The sequence below is a fragment of the Sceloporus occidentalis genome, unplaced genomic scaffold, assembly GCF_023333645.1.
Source record: "Sceloporus occidentalis isolate IW3139 unplaced genomic scaffold, rSceOcc1.0.p SCAF_1, whole genome shotgun sequence".
In the NCBI taxonomy this organism is placed as follows: domain Eukaryota; kingdom Metazoa; phylum Chordata; class Lepidosauria; order Squamata; family Phrynosomatidae; genus Sceloporus; species Sceloporus occidentalis.
The window spans coordinates 18,057,442-18,075,798 of record NW_028316981.1 but is presented as its reverse complement, the minus strand read 5'-3'; positions in this window follow the sequence as shown (position 1 = coordinate 18,075,798).

The window sequence follows — 18,357 nt, the reverse complement described above, 5'->3', positions numbered from 1 at the left end:
CACGACCCTCGTCGTTCCCTGTCTCTCCTGGGTCATAACAATTGGATATGTGCCTGATTTCGTTGTTCGTGACGTTATAGAGTCGTACCGATTGGCTTGCAGCCTTAATTTCACCTTCATCGGTCCCAGACTCTCGGGAGTCTTACGGATTCGATGGCAGCCTGACCTCGATCCTCGTCGTTCCCTGACTCTCCTGGGTTATACCAATTGGTTAGGTACCCGATTTCGATAGTCATCCGTCCATTACGTTCCAGAGTCGTGCCGATTGGCTTGCAGCCTGACATTTACCCTCCTCGGTCCCTGACTCTGCAGAGTCTTACCGATTGAATGTCAGCCTGACTTCGAACCTCGTCGTTCCATGACTCTCCTGGGTCATATCAATTGGTTAGGTGCCTGATTTCGTTATTAGTGACGTCATATAGTCGTACCGATTGGCTTGCAGTCTGAATTTCTCCTTCATCGGTCCCTGACGTTCTGGAGTCTTACGGATTCCATGTCAGCCTGACCTCGACCCTCGTCGTAACCTGACTCTCGTGGGTCATACCAATTGGATAGGTGCCTGATTTCGTTGTTCGTGACGTTATAGAGTCGTACCGATTGGCTTGCAGCCTTAATTTCACCTTCATCGGTCCCAGACTCTCGGGAGTCTTGCGGATTCGATGCCAGACTGACCTCGATCCTCGTCGTTCCCTGACTCTCCTGGGTCATACCAATTGGTTAGGTACCCGATTTTGATATTCATCCGTCCATTACGTTCCAGAGTCGTGCCGATTGGCTTGCAGCCTGACATTTACCCTCCTCGGTCCCTGACTCTGCAGAGTCTTACCGATTGCATGGCAGCCTGACTTCGAACCTCGTCGTTCCATGACTCTCCTGGGTCATAGCAAATGGATAGATGCCCGATTTCATTATTCGTGAAGTTACAGAGTCGTACCATTTGGCTTGCAGCCTGACATTTACCCTCATCGGTCCCTGACTCTACAGAGTCTTACCGATTGCATGGCAGCCTGACTTCGAACCTCGTCGTTCCATGACTCTCCTGGGTCATATCAATTGGTTAGGTGCCTGATTTCGTTATTAGTGACGTCATATAGTCGAACCGATTAGCTTGCCGTCTGAATTTCTCCTTCATCGAACCCTGACTCTCTAGAGTCTTACGGATTCCATGTCAGCCTGACCACGACCCTCGTCGTTCCCTGACTCTCCTGGGTCATAACAATTGGATAGGTGCCTGATTTCGTTGTTCGTGACGTTATAGAGTCGTACCGATTGGCTTGCAGCCTTAATTTCACCTTCATCGGTCCCAGACTCTCGGGAGTCTTACGGATTCGATGTCAGCCTGACCTCGATCCTCGTCGTTCCCTGACTCTCCTGGGTTATACCAATTGGTTAGGTACCCAATTTCGATAGTCATCCGTCCATTACGTTCCAGAGTCGTGCCGATTGGCTTGCAGCCTGACATTTACCCTCCTCGGTCCCTGACTCTGCAGAGTCTTACCGATTGCATGGCAGCCTGACTTCGAACCTTGTCGTTCCATGACTCTCCTGGGTCATAGCAAATGGATAGATGCCCGATTTCATTATTCGTGACGTTACAGAGTCGTACCAATTGGCTTGCAGCCTGACATTTACCCTCATCGGTCCCTGACTCTATAGAGTCTTACCGATTGCATGGCAGCCTGACTTCGAACCTCGTCGTTCCATGACTCTCCTGGGTCATATCAATTGGTTAGGTGCCTGATTTCGTTATTAGTGACGTCATATAGTCGAACCGATTGGCTTGCCGTCTGCATTTCTCCTTCATCGAACCCTGACTCTCTAGAGTCTTACGGATTCCATGTCAGCCTGACCACGACCCTCGTCGTTCCCTGACTCTCCTGGGTCATAACAATTGGATAGGTGCCTGATTTCGTTGTTCGTGACGTTATAGAGTCGTACCGATTGGCTTGCAGCCTTAATTTCACCTTCATCGGTCCCAGACTCTCGGGAGTCTTACGGATTCGATGTCAGCCTGACCTCGATCTTCGTCGTTCCCTGACTCTCCTGGGTTATACCAATTGGTTAGGTACCCGATTTCGATAGTCATCCGTCCATTACGTTCCAGAGTCGTGCCGATTGGCTTGCAGCCTGACATTTACCCTCCTCGGTCCCTGACTCTGCAGAGTCTTACCGATTGAATGTCAGCCTGACTTCGAACCTCGTCGTTCCATGACTCTCCTGGGTCATATCAATTGGTTAGGTGCCTGATTTCGTTATTAGTGACGTCATATAGTCGTACCGATTGGCTTGCAGTCTGAATTTCTCCTTCATCGGTCCCTGACGTTCTGGAGTCTTACGGATTCCATGTCAGCCTGACCTCGACCCTCGTCGTAACCTGACTCTCGTGGGTCATACCAATTGGATAGGTGCCTGATTTCGTTGTTCGTGACGTTATAGAGTCGTACCGATTGGCTTGCAGCCTTAATTTCACCTTCATCGGTCCCAGACTCTCGGGAGTCTTGCGGATTCGATGTCAGCCTGACCTCGATCCTTGTCGTTCCCTGACTCTCCTGGGTCACACCAATTGGTTAGATACCCGATTTCGATATTCATCCGTCCATTACGTTCCAGAGTCGTGCCGATTGGCTTGCAGCCTGACATTTACCCTCATCGGTCCCTGACTCTGCAGAGTCTTACCGATTGCATGGCAGCCTGACTTCGAACCTCGTCGTTCCATGACTCTCCTGGGTCATAGCAAATGGATAGATGCCCGATTTCATTATTCGTGATGTTACAGAGTCGTACCAATTGGCTTGCAGCCTGACATTTAGCCTCATCGGTCCCTGACTCTATAGAGTCTTACCGATTGCATGGCAGCCTGACTTCGAACCTCGTCGTTCCATGACTCTCCTGGGTCATATCAAGTGGTTAGGTGCCTGATTTCGTTATTAGTGACGTCATATAGTCGTACCGATTATCTTGCAGTCTGAATTTCTCCTTCATCGGTCCTTGACTCTCTGGAGTCTTACGGATTCGATGTCAGCCTGACCTCGATCCTCGTCGTTCCCTCACTCTCCTGGGTCATACCAATTGGTTAGGTACCCGATTTCGATATTCATCCGTCCATTACGTTCCAGAGTCGTGCCGATTGGCTTGCAGTCTGAATTTCTCCTTCATCGAACCCTGACTCTCTAGAGTCTTACGGATTCCATGTCAGCCTGACCTCGACCCTCGTCGTTCCCTGACTCTCCTGGGTCATAACAATTGGATAGGTGCCTGATTTCGTTGTTCGTGACGTTATAGAGTCGTACCGATTGGCTTGCAGACTGACATTTACCCTCATCGGTCCCTGACTCTATAGAGTCTTACGGATTGCATGGCAGCCTGCCTTCGAACCTCGTCGTTCCATGACTCTCCTGGGTCATATCAATTGGTTAGGTGCCTGATTTCGTTATTAGTGACGTCATATAGTCGTACCGATTGGCTTGCAGTCTGAATTTCTCCTTCATCGGTCCCTGTCTGCCTGGAGTCTTCCGGATTCCATGTCACCCTGACCTCGACCCTCGTCGTTCCCTGACTCTCCTGGGTCATACCAATTGGATAGGTGCCTGATTTCGTTGTTCGTGACGTTATAGAGTCGTACCGATTGGCTTGCAGCCTTAATTTCACCTTCATCGGTCCCAGACTCTCGGGAGTCTTACAGATTCGATGCCAGCCTGACCTCGATCCTCGTCGTTCCCTGACTCTCCTGGGTCATACCAATTGGTTAGGTACCCGATTTCGATATTCATCCGTCCATTACGTTCCAGAGTCGTACCAATTGCCTTGCAGCCTGACATTTACCCTCATCGGTCCCTGACTCTATAGAGTCTTACCGATTGCATGGCAGCCTGACTTTGAACCTCGTCGTTCCATGACTCTCCTGGGTCATATCAATTAGTTAGGTGCCTGATTTCGTTATTAGTGACGTCATATAGTCGAACCGATTGGCTTGCAGTCTGAATTTCTCCTTCATCGGTCCCTGACTCTCTGGAGTCTTACGGATTCCATCTCACCCTGACCTCGACCCACATTGTTCCCTGACTCTCCTGCGTCATACCAATTGGATAGGTGCCTGATTTCATTGTTCGTGACGTTATAGAGTCGTACCGATTGGCTTGCAGCCTTAATTTCACCTTCATCGGTCCCAGACTCTCGGGAGTCTTGCGGATTCGATGTCAGCCTGACCTCGATCCTTGTCGTTCCCTGACTCTCCTGGGTCACACCAATTGGTTAGATACCCGATTTCGATATTCATCCGTCCATTACGTTCCAGAGTCGTGCCGATTGGCTTGCAGCCTGACATTTACCCTCATCGGTCCCTGACTCTGCAGAGTCTTACCGATTGCATGGCAGCCTGACTTCGAACCTCGTCGTTCCATGACTCTCCTGGGTCATAGCAAATGGATAGATGCCCGATTTCATTATTCGTGATGTTACAGAGTCGTACCAATTGGCTTGCAGCCTGACATTTAGCCTCATCGGTCCCTGACTCTATAGAGTCTTACCGATTGCATGGCAGCCTGACTTCGAACCTCGTCGTTCCATGACTCTCCTGGGTCATATCAAGTGGTTAGGTGCCTGATTTCGTTATTAGTGACGTCATATAGTCGTACCGATTATCTTGCAGTCTGAATTTCTCCTTCATCGGTCCTTGACTCTCTGGAGTCTTACGGATTCGATGTCAGCCTGACCTCGATCCTCGTCGTTCCCTCACTCTCCTGGGTCATACCAATTGGTTAGGTACCCGATTTCGATATTCATCCGTCCATTACGTTCCAGAGTCGTGCCGATTGGCTTGCAGTCTGAATTTCTCCTTCATCGAACCCTGACTCTCTAGAGTCTTACGGATTCCATGTCAGCCTGACCTCGACCCTCGTCGTTCCCTGACTCTCCTGGGTCATAACAATTGGATAGGTGCCTGATTTCGTTGTTCGTGACGTTATAGAGTCGTACCGATTGGCTTGCAGCCTTAATTTCACCTTCATCGGTCCCAGACTCTCGGGAGTCTTACAGATTCGATGCCAGCCTGACCTCGATCCTCGTCGTTCCCTGACTCTCCTGGGTCATACCAATTGGTTCGGTACCCGATTTCGATATTCATCCGTCCATTACGTTCCAGAGTCGTACCAATTGCCTTGCAGCCTGACATTTACCCTCATCGGTCCCTGACTCTTTAGAGTCTTACCGATTGCATGGCAGCCTGACTTTGAACCTCGTCGTTCCATGACTCTCCTGGGTCATATCAATTAGTTAGGTGCCTGATTTCGTTATTAGTGACGTCATATAGTCGAACCGATTGGCTTGCAGTCTGAATTTCTCCTTCATCGGTCCCTGACTCTCTGGAGTCTTACGGATTCCATCTCACCCTGACCTCGACCCCCATTGTTCCCTGACTCTCCTGCGTCATACCAATTGGATAGGTGCCTGATTTCATTGTTCGTGACGTTATAGAGTCGTACCGATTGGCTTGCAGCCTTAATTTCACCTTCATCGGTCCCAGACTCTCGGGAGTCTTACGGATTCGATGCCAGCCTGACCTTGATCCTCGTCGTTCCTTGACTCTCCTGGGTCATACCAATTGGTTAGGTACCCGATTTCGATATTCATCCGTCCATTACGTTACAGAGTCGTGCCGATTGGCTTGCAGCCTGACATTTACCCTCCTCGGTCCCTGACTCTGCAGAGTCTTACCGATTGCATGTCAGCCTGACTTCGAACCTCGTCGTTCCATGACTCTCCTGGGTCATAGCAAATGGACAGGTGCCCGATTTCGTTATTCGTGACGTTACATAGTCGTACCAATTGGCTTGCAGACTGACATTTACCCTCATCGGTCCCTGACTCTATAGAGTCTTACGGATTGCATGGCAGCCTGCCTTCGAACCTCGTCGTTCCATGACTCTCCTGGGTCATATCAATTGGTTAGGTGCCTGATTTCGTTATTAGTGACGTCATATAGTCGTACCGATTGGCTTGCAGTCTGAATTTCTCCTTCATCGAACCCTGACTCTCTAGAGTCTTACGGATTCCATGTCAGCCTGACCTCGACCCTCGTCGTTCCCTGACTCTCCTGGGTCATAACAATTGGATAGGTGCCTGATTTCGTTGTTCGTGACGTTATAGAGTCGTACCGATTGGCTTGCAGACTGACATTTACCCTCATCGGTCCCTGACTCTATAGAGTCTTACGGATTGCATGGCAGCCTGCCTTCGAACCTCGTCGTTCCATGACTCTCCTGGGTCATATCAATTGGTTAGGTGCCTGATTTCGTTATTAGTGACGTCATATAGTCGTACCGATTGGCTTGCAGTCTGAATTTCTCCTTCATCGGTCCCTGACGTTCTGGAGTCTTACGGATTCCATGTCAGCCTGACCTCGACCCACGTCGTAACATGACTCTCGTGGGTCATACCAATTGGATAGGTGCCTGATTTCGTTGTTCGTGACGTTATAGAGTCGTACCGATTGGCTTGCAGCCTTAATTTCACCTTCATCGGTCCCAGACTCTCGGGAGTCTTGCGGATTCGATGTCAGCCTGACCTCGATCCTTGTCGTTCCCTGACTCTCCTGGGTCACACCAATTGGTTAGATACCCGATTTCGATATTCATCCGTCCATTACGTTCCAGAGTTGTGCCGATTGGCTTGCAACCTGACATTTACCCTCATTGGTCCCTGACTCTGCAGAGTCTTACCGATTGCATGGCAGCCTGACTTCGAACCTCGTCGTTCCATGACTCTCCTGGGTCATAGCAAATGGATAGATGCCCGATTTCATTATTCGTGATGTTACAGAGTCGTACCAATTGGCTTGCAGCCTGACATTTACCCTCATCGGTCCCTGACTCTATAGAGTCTTACCGATTGCATAGCAGCCTGACTTCGAACCTCGTCGTTCCCTGACTCTCCTGCGTCATACCAATTGGATAGGTGCCTGATTTCATTGTTCGTGACGTTATAGAGTCGTACCGATCGGCTTGCAGCCTTAATTTCACCTTCATCGGTCCCAGACTCTCGGGAGTCTTACGGATTCGATGTCAGCCTGACCTCGATCCTCGTCATTCCCTGACTCTCCTGGGTCATACCAATTGGTTAGGTACCCGATTTCGATATTCATCCGTCCATTACGTTCAAGAGTCGTGCCGATTGGCTTGCAGCCTGACATTTACCCTCCTCGTTCCCTGACTCTGCAGAGTCTTACCGATTGCATGGCAGCCTGACTTCGAACCTCGTCGTTCCATGACTATCCTGGGTCATAGCAAATGGACAGGTGCCCGATTTCGTTATTCGTGACGTTACAGAGTCGTACCAATTGGCTTGCAGACTGACATTTACCCTCATCGGTCCCTGACTCTATAGAGTCTTACGGATTGTATGGCAGCCTGCCTTCGAACCTCGTCGTTCCATGACTCTCCTGGGTCATATCAATTGGTTAGGTGCCTGATTTCGTTATTAGTGACGTCATATAGTCGTACCGATTGGCTTGCAGTCTGAATTTCTCCTTCATCGGTCCCTGACGTTCTGGAGTCTTACGGATTCCATGTCAGCCTGACCTCGACCCACGTCGTAACATGACTCTCGTGGGTCATACCAATTGGATAGGTGCCTGATTTCGTTGTTCGTGACGTTATAGAGTCGTACCGATTGGCTTGCAGCCTTAATTTCACCTTCATCGGTCCCAGACTCTCGGGAGTCTTGCGGATTCGATGTCAGCCTGACCTCGATCCTTGTCGTTCCCTGACTCTCCTGGGTCACACCAATTGGTTAGATACCCGATTTCGATATTCATCCGTCGATTACGTTCCAGAGTCGTGCCGATTGGCTTGCAGCCTGACATTTACCCTCATTGGTCCATGACTCTGCAGAGTCTTACCGATTGCATGGCAGCCTGACTTCGAACCTCGTCGTTCCATGACTCTCCTGGGTCATAGCAAATGGATAGATGCCCGATTTCATTATTCGTGATTTTACAGAGTCGTACCAATTGGCTTGCAGCCTGACATTTACCCTCATCGGTCCCTGACTCTATAGAGTCTTACCGATTGCATGGCAGCCTGACTTCGAACCTCGTCGTTCCATGACTCTCCTGGGTCATAGCAAATGGACAGGTGCCCGATTTCGTTATTCGTGACGTTACAGAGTCGTACCAATTGGCTTGCAGACTGACATTTACCCTCATTGGTCCCTGACTCTATAGAGTCTTACGGATTGCATGGCAGCCTGCCTTCGAACCTCGTCGTTCCATGACTCTCCTGGGTCATATCAATTGGTTAGGTGCCTGATTTCGTTATTAGTGACGTCATATAGTCGTACCGATTGGCTTGCAGTCTGAATTTCTCCTTCATCGGTCCCTGACGTTCTGGAGTCTTACGGATTCCATGTCAGCCTGACCTCGACCCACGTCGTAACATGACTCTCGTGGGTCATACCAATTGGATAGGTGCCTGATTTCGTTGTTCGTGACGTTATAGAGTCGTACCGATTGGCTTGCAGCCTTAATTTCACCTTCATCGGTCCCAGACTCTCGGGAGTCTTGCGGATTCGATGTCAGCCTGACCTCGATCCTTGTCGTTCCCTGACTCTCCTGGGTCACACCAATTGGTTAGATACCCGATTTCGATATTCATCCGTCCATTACGTTCCAGAGTTGTGCCGATTGGCTTGCAGCCTGACATTTACCCTCATTGGTCCCTGACTCTGCAGAGTCTTACCGATTGCATGGCAGCCTGACTTCGAACCTCGTCGTTCCATTACTCTCCTGGGTCATAGCAAATGGATAGATGCCCGATTTCATTATTCGTGATGTTACAGAGTCGTACCAATTGGCTTGCAGCCTGACATTTACCCTCATCGGTCCCTGACTCTATAGAGTCTTACCGATTGCATGGCAGCCTGACTTCGAACCTCGTCGTTCCCTGACTCTCCTGCGTCATACCAATTGGATAGGTGCCTGATTTCATTGTTCGTGACGTTATAGAGTCGTACCGATCGGCTTGCAGCCTTAATTTCACCTTCATCGGTCCCAGACTCTCGGGAGTCTTACGGATTCGATGTCAGCCTGACCTCGATCCTCGTCGTTCCCTGACTCTCCTGGGTCATACCAATTGGTTAGGTACCCGATTTCGATATTCATCCGTCCATTACGTTCAAGAGTCGTGCCGATTGGCTTGCAGCCTGACATTTACCCTCCTCGTTCCCTGACTCTGCAGAGTCTTACCGATTGCATGGCAGCCTGACTTCGAACCTCGTCGTTCCATGAGTATCCTGGGTCATAGCAAATGGACAGGTGCCCGATTTCGTTATTCGTGACGTTACAGAGTCGTACCAATTGGCTTGCAGACTGACATCTACCCTCATCGGTCCCTGACTCTATAGAGTCTTACGGATTGTATGGCAGCCTGCCTTCGAACCTCGTCGTTCCATGACTCTCCTGGGTCATATCAATTGGTTAGGTGCCTGATTTCGTTATTAGTGACGTCATATAGTCGTACCGATTGGCTTGCAGTCTGAATTTCTCCTTCATCGGTCCCTGACGTTCTGGAGTCTTACGGATTCCATGTCAGCCTGACCTCGACCCACGTCGTAACATGACTCTCGTGGGTCATACCAATTGGATAGGTGCCTGATTTCGTTGTTCGTGACGTTATAGAGTCGTACCGATTGGCTTGCAGCCTTAATTTCACCTTCATCGGTCCCAGACTCTCGGGAGTCTTGCGGATTCGATGTCAGCCTGACCTCGATCCTTGTCGTTCCCTGACTCTCCTGGGTCACACCAATTGGTTAGATACCCGATTTCGATATTCATCCGTCGATTACGTTCCAGAGTCGTGCCGATTGGCTTGCAGCCTGACATTTACCCTCATTGGTCCCTGACTCTGCAGAGTCTTACCGATTGCATGGCAGCCTGACTTCGAACCTCGTCGTTCCATGACTCTCCTGGGTCATAGCAAATGGATAGATGCCCGATTTCATTATTCGTGATTTTACAGAGTCGTACCAATTGGCTTGCAGCCTGACATTTACCCTCATCGGTCCCTGACTCTATAGAGTCTTACCGATTGCATGGCAGCCTGATTTCGAACCTCGTCGTTCCATGACTCTCCTGGGTCATAGCAAATGGACAGGTGCCCGATTTCGTTATTCGTGACGTTACAGAGTCGTACCAATTGGCTTGCAGACTGACATTTACCCTCATCGGTCCCTGACTCTGCAGAGTCTTACCGATTGCATGGCAGCCTGACTTCGAACCTCGTCGTTCCATGACTCTCCTGGGTCATAGCAAATGGATAGATGCCCGATGTCATTATTCGTGACGTTCAAGAGTCGTACCAATTGGCTTGCAGACTGACATTTACCCTCATCGGTCCCTGACTCTATAGAGTCTTACGGATTGCATGGCAGCCTGCCTTCGAACCTCGTCCTTCCATGACTCTCCTGGGTCATATCAATTGGTTAGGTGCCTGATTTCGTTATTAGTGACGTCATATAGTCGTACCGATTGGCTTGCAGTCTGAATTTCTCCTTCATCGGTCCCTGACGTTCTGGAGTCTTACGGATTCCATGTCAGCCTGACCTCGACCCTCGTCGTAACCTGACTCTCGTGGGTCATACCAATTGGATAGGTGCCTGATTTCGTTGTTTGTGACGTTATAGAGTCGTACCGATTGGCTTGCAGCCTTAATTTCACCTTCATCGGTCCCAGACTCTCGGGAGTCTTGCGGATTCGATGTCAGCCTGACCTCGATCCTTGTCGTTCCCTGACTCTCCTGGGTCACACCAATTGGTTAGATACCCGATTTCGATATTCATCCGTCCATTACGTTCCAGAGTCGTGCCGATTGGCTTGCAGCCTGACATTTACCCTCATCGGTCCCTGACTCTGCAGAGTCTTACCGATTGCATGGCAGCCTGACTTCGAACCTCGTCGTTCCATGACTCTCCTGGGTCATAGCAAATGGATAGATGCCCGATGTCATTATTCGTGACGTTCAAGAGTCGTACCAATTGGCTTGCAGCCTGACATTTACCCTCCTCGTTCCCTGACTCTGCAGAGTCTTACCGATTGCATGGCAGCCTGACTTCGAACCTCGTCGTTCCATGACTCTCCTGGGTCATAGCAAATGGACAGGTGCCCGATTTCGTTATTCGTGACGTTACAGAGTCGTACCAATTGGCTTGCAGACTGACATTTACCCTCATTGGTCCCTGACTCTGCAGAGTCTTACCGATTGCATGGCAGCCTGACTTCGAACCTCGTCGTTCCATGACTCTCCTGGGTCATATCAATTGGTTAGGTGCCTGATTTCGTTATTAGTGACGTCATATAGTCGTACCGATTGGCTTGCAGTCTGAATTTCTCCTTCATCGGTCCCTGACGTTCTGGAGTCTTACGGATTCCATGTCAGCCTGACCTCGACCCACGTCGTAACATGACTCTCGTGGGTCATACCAATTGGTTAGGTACCCGATTTCGATATTCATCCGTCCATTACGTTCCAGAGTCGTGCCGATTGGCTTGCAGCCTGACATTTACCCTCCTCGGTCCCTGACTCTGCAGAGTCTTACCGATTGCATGGCAGCCTGACTTCGAACCTCGTCGTTCCATGACTCTCCTGGGTCATAGCAAATGGATAGATGCCCGATTTCATTATTCGTGACGTTACAGAGTCGTACCAATTGGCTTGCAGCCTGACATTTACCCTCATCGGTCCCTGACTCTATAGAGTCTTACCAATTGCATGGCAGCCTGACTTCGAACCTCGTCGTTCCATGACTCTCCTGGGTCATATCAATTGGTTAGGTGCCTGATTTCGTTATTAGTGACGTCATATAGTCGAACCGATTGGCTTGCCGTCTGAATTTCTCCTTCATCGAACCCTGACTCTCTAGAGTCTTACGGATTCCATGTCAGCCTGACCACGACCCTCGTCGTTCCCTGTCTCTCCTGGGTCATAACAATTGGATATGTGCCTGATTTCGTTGTTCGTGACGTTATAGAGTCGTACCGATTGGCTTGCAGCCTTAATTTCACCTTCATCGGTACCAGACTCTCGGGAGTCTTACGGATTCGATGGCAGCCTGACCTCGATCCTCGTCGTTCCCTGACTCTCCTGGGTTATACCAATTGGTTAGGTACCCGATTTCGATAGTCATCCGTCCATTACGTTCCAGAGTCGTGCCGATTGGCTTGCAGCCTGACATTTACCCTCCTCGGTCCCTGACTCTGCAGAGTCTTACCGATTGAATGTCAGCCTGACTTCGAACATCGTCGTTCCATGACTCTCCTGGGTCATATCAATTGGTTAGGTGCCTGATTTCGTTATTAGTGACGTCATATAGTCGTACCGATTGGCTTGCAGTCTGAATTTCTCCTTCATCGGTCCCTGACGTTCTGGAGTCTTACGGATTCCATGTCAGCCTGACCTCGACCCTCGTCGTAACCTGACTCTCGTGGGTCATACCAATTGGATAGGTGCCTGATTTCGTTGTTCGTGACGTTATAGAGTCGTACCGATTGGCTTGCAGCCTTAATTTCACCTTCATCGGTCCCAGACTCTCGGGAGTCTTGCGGATTCGATGCCAGACTGACCTCGATCCTCGTCGTTCCCTGACTCTCCTGGGTCATACCAATTGGTTAGGTACCCGATTTTGATATTCATCCGTCCATTACGTTCCAGAGTCGTGCCGATTGGCTTGCAGCCTGACATTTACCCTCCTCGGTCCCTGACTCTGCAGAGTCTTACCGATTGCATGGCAGCCTGACTTCGAACCTCGTCGTTCCATGACTCTCCTGGGTCATAGCAAATGGATAGATGCCCGATTTCATTATTCGTGACGTTACAGAGTCGTACCAATTGGCTTGCAGCCTGACATTTACCCTCATCGGTCCCTGACTCTACAGAGTCTTACCGATTGCATGGCAGCCTGACTTCGAACCTCGTCGTTCCATGACTCTCCTGGGTCATATCAATTGGTTAGGTGCCTGATTTCGTTATTAGTGACGTCATATAGTCGAACCGATTGGCTTGCCGTCTGAATTTCTCCTTCATCGAACCCTGACTCTCTAGAGTCTTACGGATTCCATGTCAGCCTGACCACGACCCTCGTCGTTCCCTGACTCTCCTGGGTCATAACAATTGGATAGGTGCCTGATTTCGTTGTTCGTGACGTTATAGAGTCGTACCGATTGGCTTGCAGCCTTAATTTCACCTTCATCGGTCCCAGACTCTCGGGAGTCTTACGGATTCGATGTCAGCCTGACCTCGATCCTCGTCGTTCCCTGACTCTCCTGGGTTATACCAATTGGTTAGGTACCCAATTTCGATAGTCATCCGTCCATTACGTTCCAGAGTCGTGCCGATTGGCTTGCAGCCTGACATTTACCCTCCTCGGTCCCTGACTCTGCAGAGTCTTACCGATTGCATGGCAGCCTGACTTCGAACCTCGTCGTTCCATGACTCTCCTGGGTCATAGCAAATGGATAGATGCCCGATTTCATTATTCGTGACGTTACAGAGTCGTACCAATTGGCTTGCAGCCTGACATTTACCCTCATCGGTCCCTGACTCTATAGAGTCTTACCGATTGCATGGCAGCCTGACTTCGAACCTCGTCGTTCCATGACTCTCCTGGGTCATATCAATTGGTTAGGTGCCTGATTTCGTTATTAGTGACGTCATATAGTCGAACCGATTGGCTTGCCGTCTGCATTTCTCCTTCATCGAACCCTGACTCTCTAGAGTCTTACGGATTCCATGTCAGCCTGACCACGACCCTCGTCGTTCCCTGACTCTCCTGGGTCATAACAATTGGATAGGTGCCTGATTTCGTTGTTCGTGACGTTATAGAGTCGTACCGATTGGCTTGCAGCCTTAATTTCACCTTCATCGGTCCCAGACTCTCGGGAGTCTTACGGATTCGATGTCAGCCTGACCTCGATCTTCGTCGTTCCCTGACTCTCCTGGGTTATACCAATTGGTTAGGTACCCGATTTCGATAGTCATCCGTCCATTACGTTCCAGAGTCGTGCCGATTGGCTTGCAGCCTGACATTTACCCTCCTCGGTCCCTGACTCTGCAGAGTCTTACCGATTGAATGTCAGCCTGACTTCGAACCTCGTCGTTCCATGACTCTCCTGGGTCATATCAATTGGTTAGGTGCCTGATTTCGTTATTAGTGACGTCATATAGTCGTACCGATTGGCTTGCAGTCTGAATTTCTCCTTCATCGGTCCCTGACGTTCTGGAGTCTTACGGATTCCATGTCAGCCTGACCTCGACCCTCGTCGTAACCTGACTCTCGTGGGTCATACCAATTGGATAGGTGCCTGATTTCGTTGTTCGTGACGTTATAGAGTCGTACCGATTGGCTTGCAGCCTTAATTTCACCTTCATCGGTCCCAGACTCTCGGGAGTCTTGCGGATTCGATGTCAGCCTGACCTCGATCCTTGTCGTTCCCTGACTCTCCTGGGTCACACCAATTGGTTAGATACCCGATTTCGATATTCATCCGTCCATTACGTTCCAGAGTCGTGCCGATTGGCTTGCAGCCTGACATTTACCCTCATCGGTCCCTGACTCTGCAGAGTCTTACCGATTGCATGGCAGCCTGACTTCGAACCTCGTCGTTCCATGACTCTCCTGGGTCATAGCAAATGGATAGATGCCCGATTTCATTATTCGTGATGTTACAGAGTCGTACCAATTGGCTTGCAGCCTGACATTTAGCCTCATCGGTCCCTGACTCTATAGAGTCTTACCGATTGCATGGCAGCCTGACTTCGAACCTCGTCGTTCCATGACTCTCCTGGGTCATATCAAGTGGTTAGGTGCCTGATTTCGTTATTAGTGACGTCATATAGTCGTACCGATTATCTTGCAGTCTGAATTTCTCCTTCATCGGTCCTTGACTCTCTGGAGTCTTACGGATTCGATGTCAGCCTGACCTCGATCCTCGTCGTTCCCTCACTCTCCTGGGTCATACCAATTGGTTAGGTACCCGATTTCGATATTCATCCGTCCATTACGTTCCAGAGTCGTGCCGATTGGCTTGCAGTCTGAATTTCTCCTTCATCGAACCCTGACTCTCTAGAGTCTTACGGATTCCATGTCAGCCTGACCTCGACCCTCGTCGTTCCCTGACTCTCCTGGGTCATAAAAATTGGATAGGTGCCTGATTTCGTTGTTCGTGACGTTATAGAGTCGTACCGATTGGCTTGCAGACTGACATTTACCCTCATCGGTCCCTGACTCTATAGAGTCTTACGGATTGCATGGCAGCCTGCCTTCGAACCTCGTCGTTCCATGACTCTCCTGGGTCATATCAATTGGTTAGGTGCCTGATTTCGTTATTAGTGACGTCATATAGTCGTACCGATTGGCTTGCAGTCTGAATTTCTCCTTCATCGGTCCCTGTCTGCCTGGAGTCTTCCGGATTCCATGTCACCCTGACCTCGACCCTCGTCGTTCCCTGACTCTCCTGGGTCATACCAATTGGATAGGTGCCTGATTTCGTTGTTCGTGACGTTATAGAGTCGTACCGATTGGCTTGCAGCCTTAATTTCACCTTCATCGGTCCCAGACTCTCGGGAGTCTTACAGATTCGATGCCAGCCTGACCTCGATCCTCGTCGTTCCCTGACTCTCCTGGGTCATACCAATTGGTTCGGTACCCGATTTCGATATTCATCCGTCCATTACGTTCCAGAGTCGTACCAATTGCCTTGCAGCCTGACATTTACCCTCATCGGTCCCTGACTCTATAGAGTCTTACCGATTGCATGGCAGCCTGACTTTGAACCTCGTCGTTCCATGACTCTCCTGGGTCATATCAATTAGTTAGGTGCCTGATTTCGTTATTAGTGACGTCATATAGTCGAACCGATTGGCTTGCAGTCTGAATTTCTCCTTCATCGGTCCCTGACTCTCTGGAGTCTTACGGATTCCATCTCACCCTGACCTCGACCCCCATTGTTCCCTGACTCTCCTGCGTCATACCAATTGGATAGGTGCCTGATTTCATTGTTCGTGACGTTATAGAGTCGTACCGATTGGCTTGCAGCCTTAATTTCACCTTCATCGGTCCCAGACTCTCGGGAGTCTTGCGGATTCGATGTCAGCCTGACCTCGATCCTTGTCGTTCCCTGACTCTCCTGGGTCACACCAATTGGTTAGATACCCGATTTCGATATTCATCCGTCCATTACGTTCCAGAGTCGTGCCGATTGGCTTGCAGCCTGACATTTACCCTCATCGGTCCCTGACTCTGCAGAGTCTTACCGATTGCATGGCAGCCTGACTTCGAACCTCGTCGTTCCATGACTCTCCTGGGTCATAGCAAATGGATAGATGCCCGATTTCATTATTCGTGATGTTACAGAGTCGTACCAATTGGCTTGCAGCCTGACATTTAGCCTCATCGGTCCCTGACTCTATAGAGTCTTACCGATTGCATGGCAGCCTGACTTCGAACCTCGTCGTTCCATGACTCTCCTGGGTCATATCAAGTGGTTAGGTGCCTGATTTCGTTATTAGTGACGTCATATAGTCGTACCGATTATCTTGCAGTCTGAATTTCTCCTTCATCGGTCCTTGACTCTCTGGAGTCTTACGGATTCGATGTCAGCCTGACCTCGATCCTCGTCGTTCCCTCACTCTCCTGGGTCATACCAATTGGTTAGGTACCCGATTTCGATATTCATCCGTCCATTACGTTCCAGAGTCGTGCCGATTGGCTTGCAGTCTGAATTTCTCCTTCATCGAACCCTGACTCTCTAGAGTCTTACGGATTCCATGTCAGCCTGACCTCGACCCTCGTCGTTCCCTGACTCTCCTGGGTCATAACAATTGGATAGGTGCCTGATTTCGTTGTTCGTGACGTTATAGAGTCGTACCGATTGGCTTGCAGCCTTAATTTCACCTTCATCGGTCCCAGACTCTCGGGAGTCTTACAGATTCGATGCCAGCCTGACCTCGATCCTCGTCGTTCCCTGACTCTCCTGGGTCATACCAATTGGTTCGGTACCCGATTTCGATATTCATCCGTCCATTACGTTCCAGAGTCGTACCAATTGCCTTGCAGCCTGACATTTACCCTCATCGGTCCCTGACTCTTTAGAGTCTTACCGATTGCATGGCAGCCTGACTTTGAACCTCGTCGTTCCATGACTCTCCTGGGTCATATCAATTAGTTAGGTGCCTGATTTCGTTATTAGTGACGTCATATAGTCGAACCGATTGGCTTGCAGTCTGAATTTCTCCTTCATCGGTCCCTGACTCTCTGGAGTCTTACGGATTCCATCTCACCCTGACCTCGACCCCCATTGTTCCCTGACTCTCCTGCGTCATACCAATTGGATAGGTGCCTGATTTCATTGTTCGTGACGTTATAGAGTCGTACCGATTGGCTTGCAGCCTTAATTTCACCTTCATCGGTCCCAGACTCTCTGGAGTCTTACGGATTCGATGCCAGCCTGACCTTGATCCTCGTCGTTCCTTGACTCTCCTGGGTCATACCAATTGGTTAGGTACCCGATTTCGATATTCATCCGTCCATTACGTTACAGAGTCGTGCCGATTGGCTTGCAGCCTGACATTTACCCTCCTCGGTCCCTGACTCTGCAGAGTCTTACCGATTGCATGTCAGCCTGACTTCGAACCTCGTCGTTCCATGACTCTCCTGGGTCATAGCAAATGGACAGGTGCCCGATTTCGTTATTCGTGACGTTACATAGTCGTACCAATTGGCTTGCAGACTGACATTTACCCTCATCGGTCCCTGACTCTATAGAGTCTTACGGATTGCATGGCAGCCTGCCTTCGAACCTCGTCGTTCCATGACTCTCCTGGGTCATATCAATTGGTTAGGTGCCTGATTTCGTTATTAGTGACGTCATATAGTCGTACCGATTGGCTTGCAGTCTGAATTTCTCCTTCATCGAACCCTGACTCTCTAGAGTCTTACGGATTCCATGTCAGCCTGACCTCGACCCTCGTCGTTCCCTGACTCTCCTGGGTCATAACAATTGGATAGGTGCCTGATTTCGTTGTTCGTGACGTTATAGAGTCGTACCGATTGGCTTGCAGACTGACATTTACCCTCATCGGTCCCTGACTCTATAGAGTCTTACGGATTGCATGGCAGCCTGCCTTCGAACCTCGTCGTTCCATGACTCTCCTGGGTCATATCAATTGGTTAGGTGCCTGATTTCGTTATTAGTGACGTCATATAGTCGTACCGATTGGCTTGCAGTCTGAATTTCTCCTTCATCGGTCCCTGACGTTCTGGAGTCTTACGGATTCCATGTCAGCCTGACCTCGACCCACGTCGTAACATGAC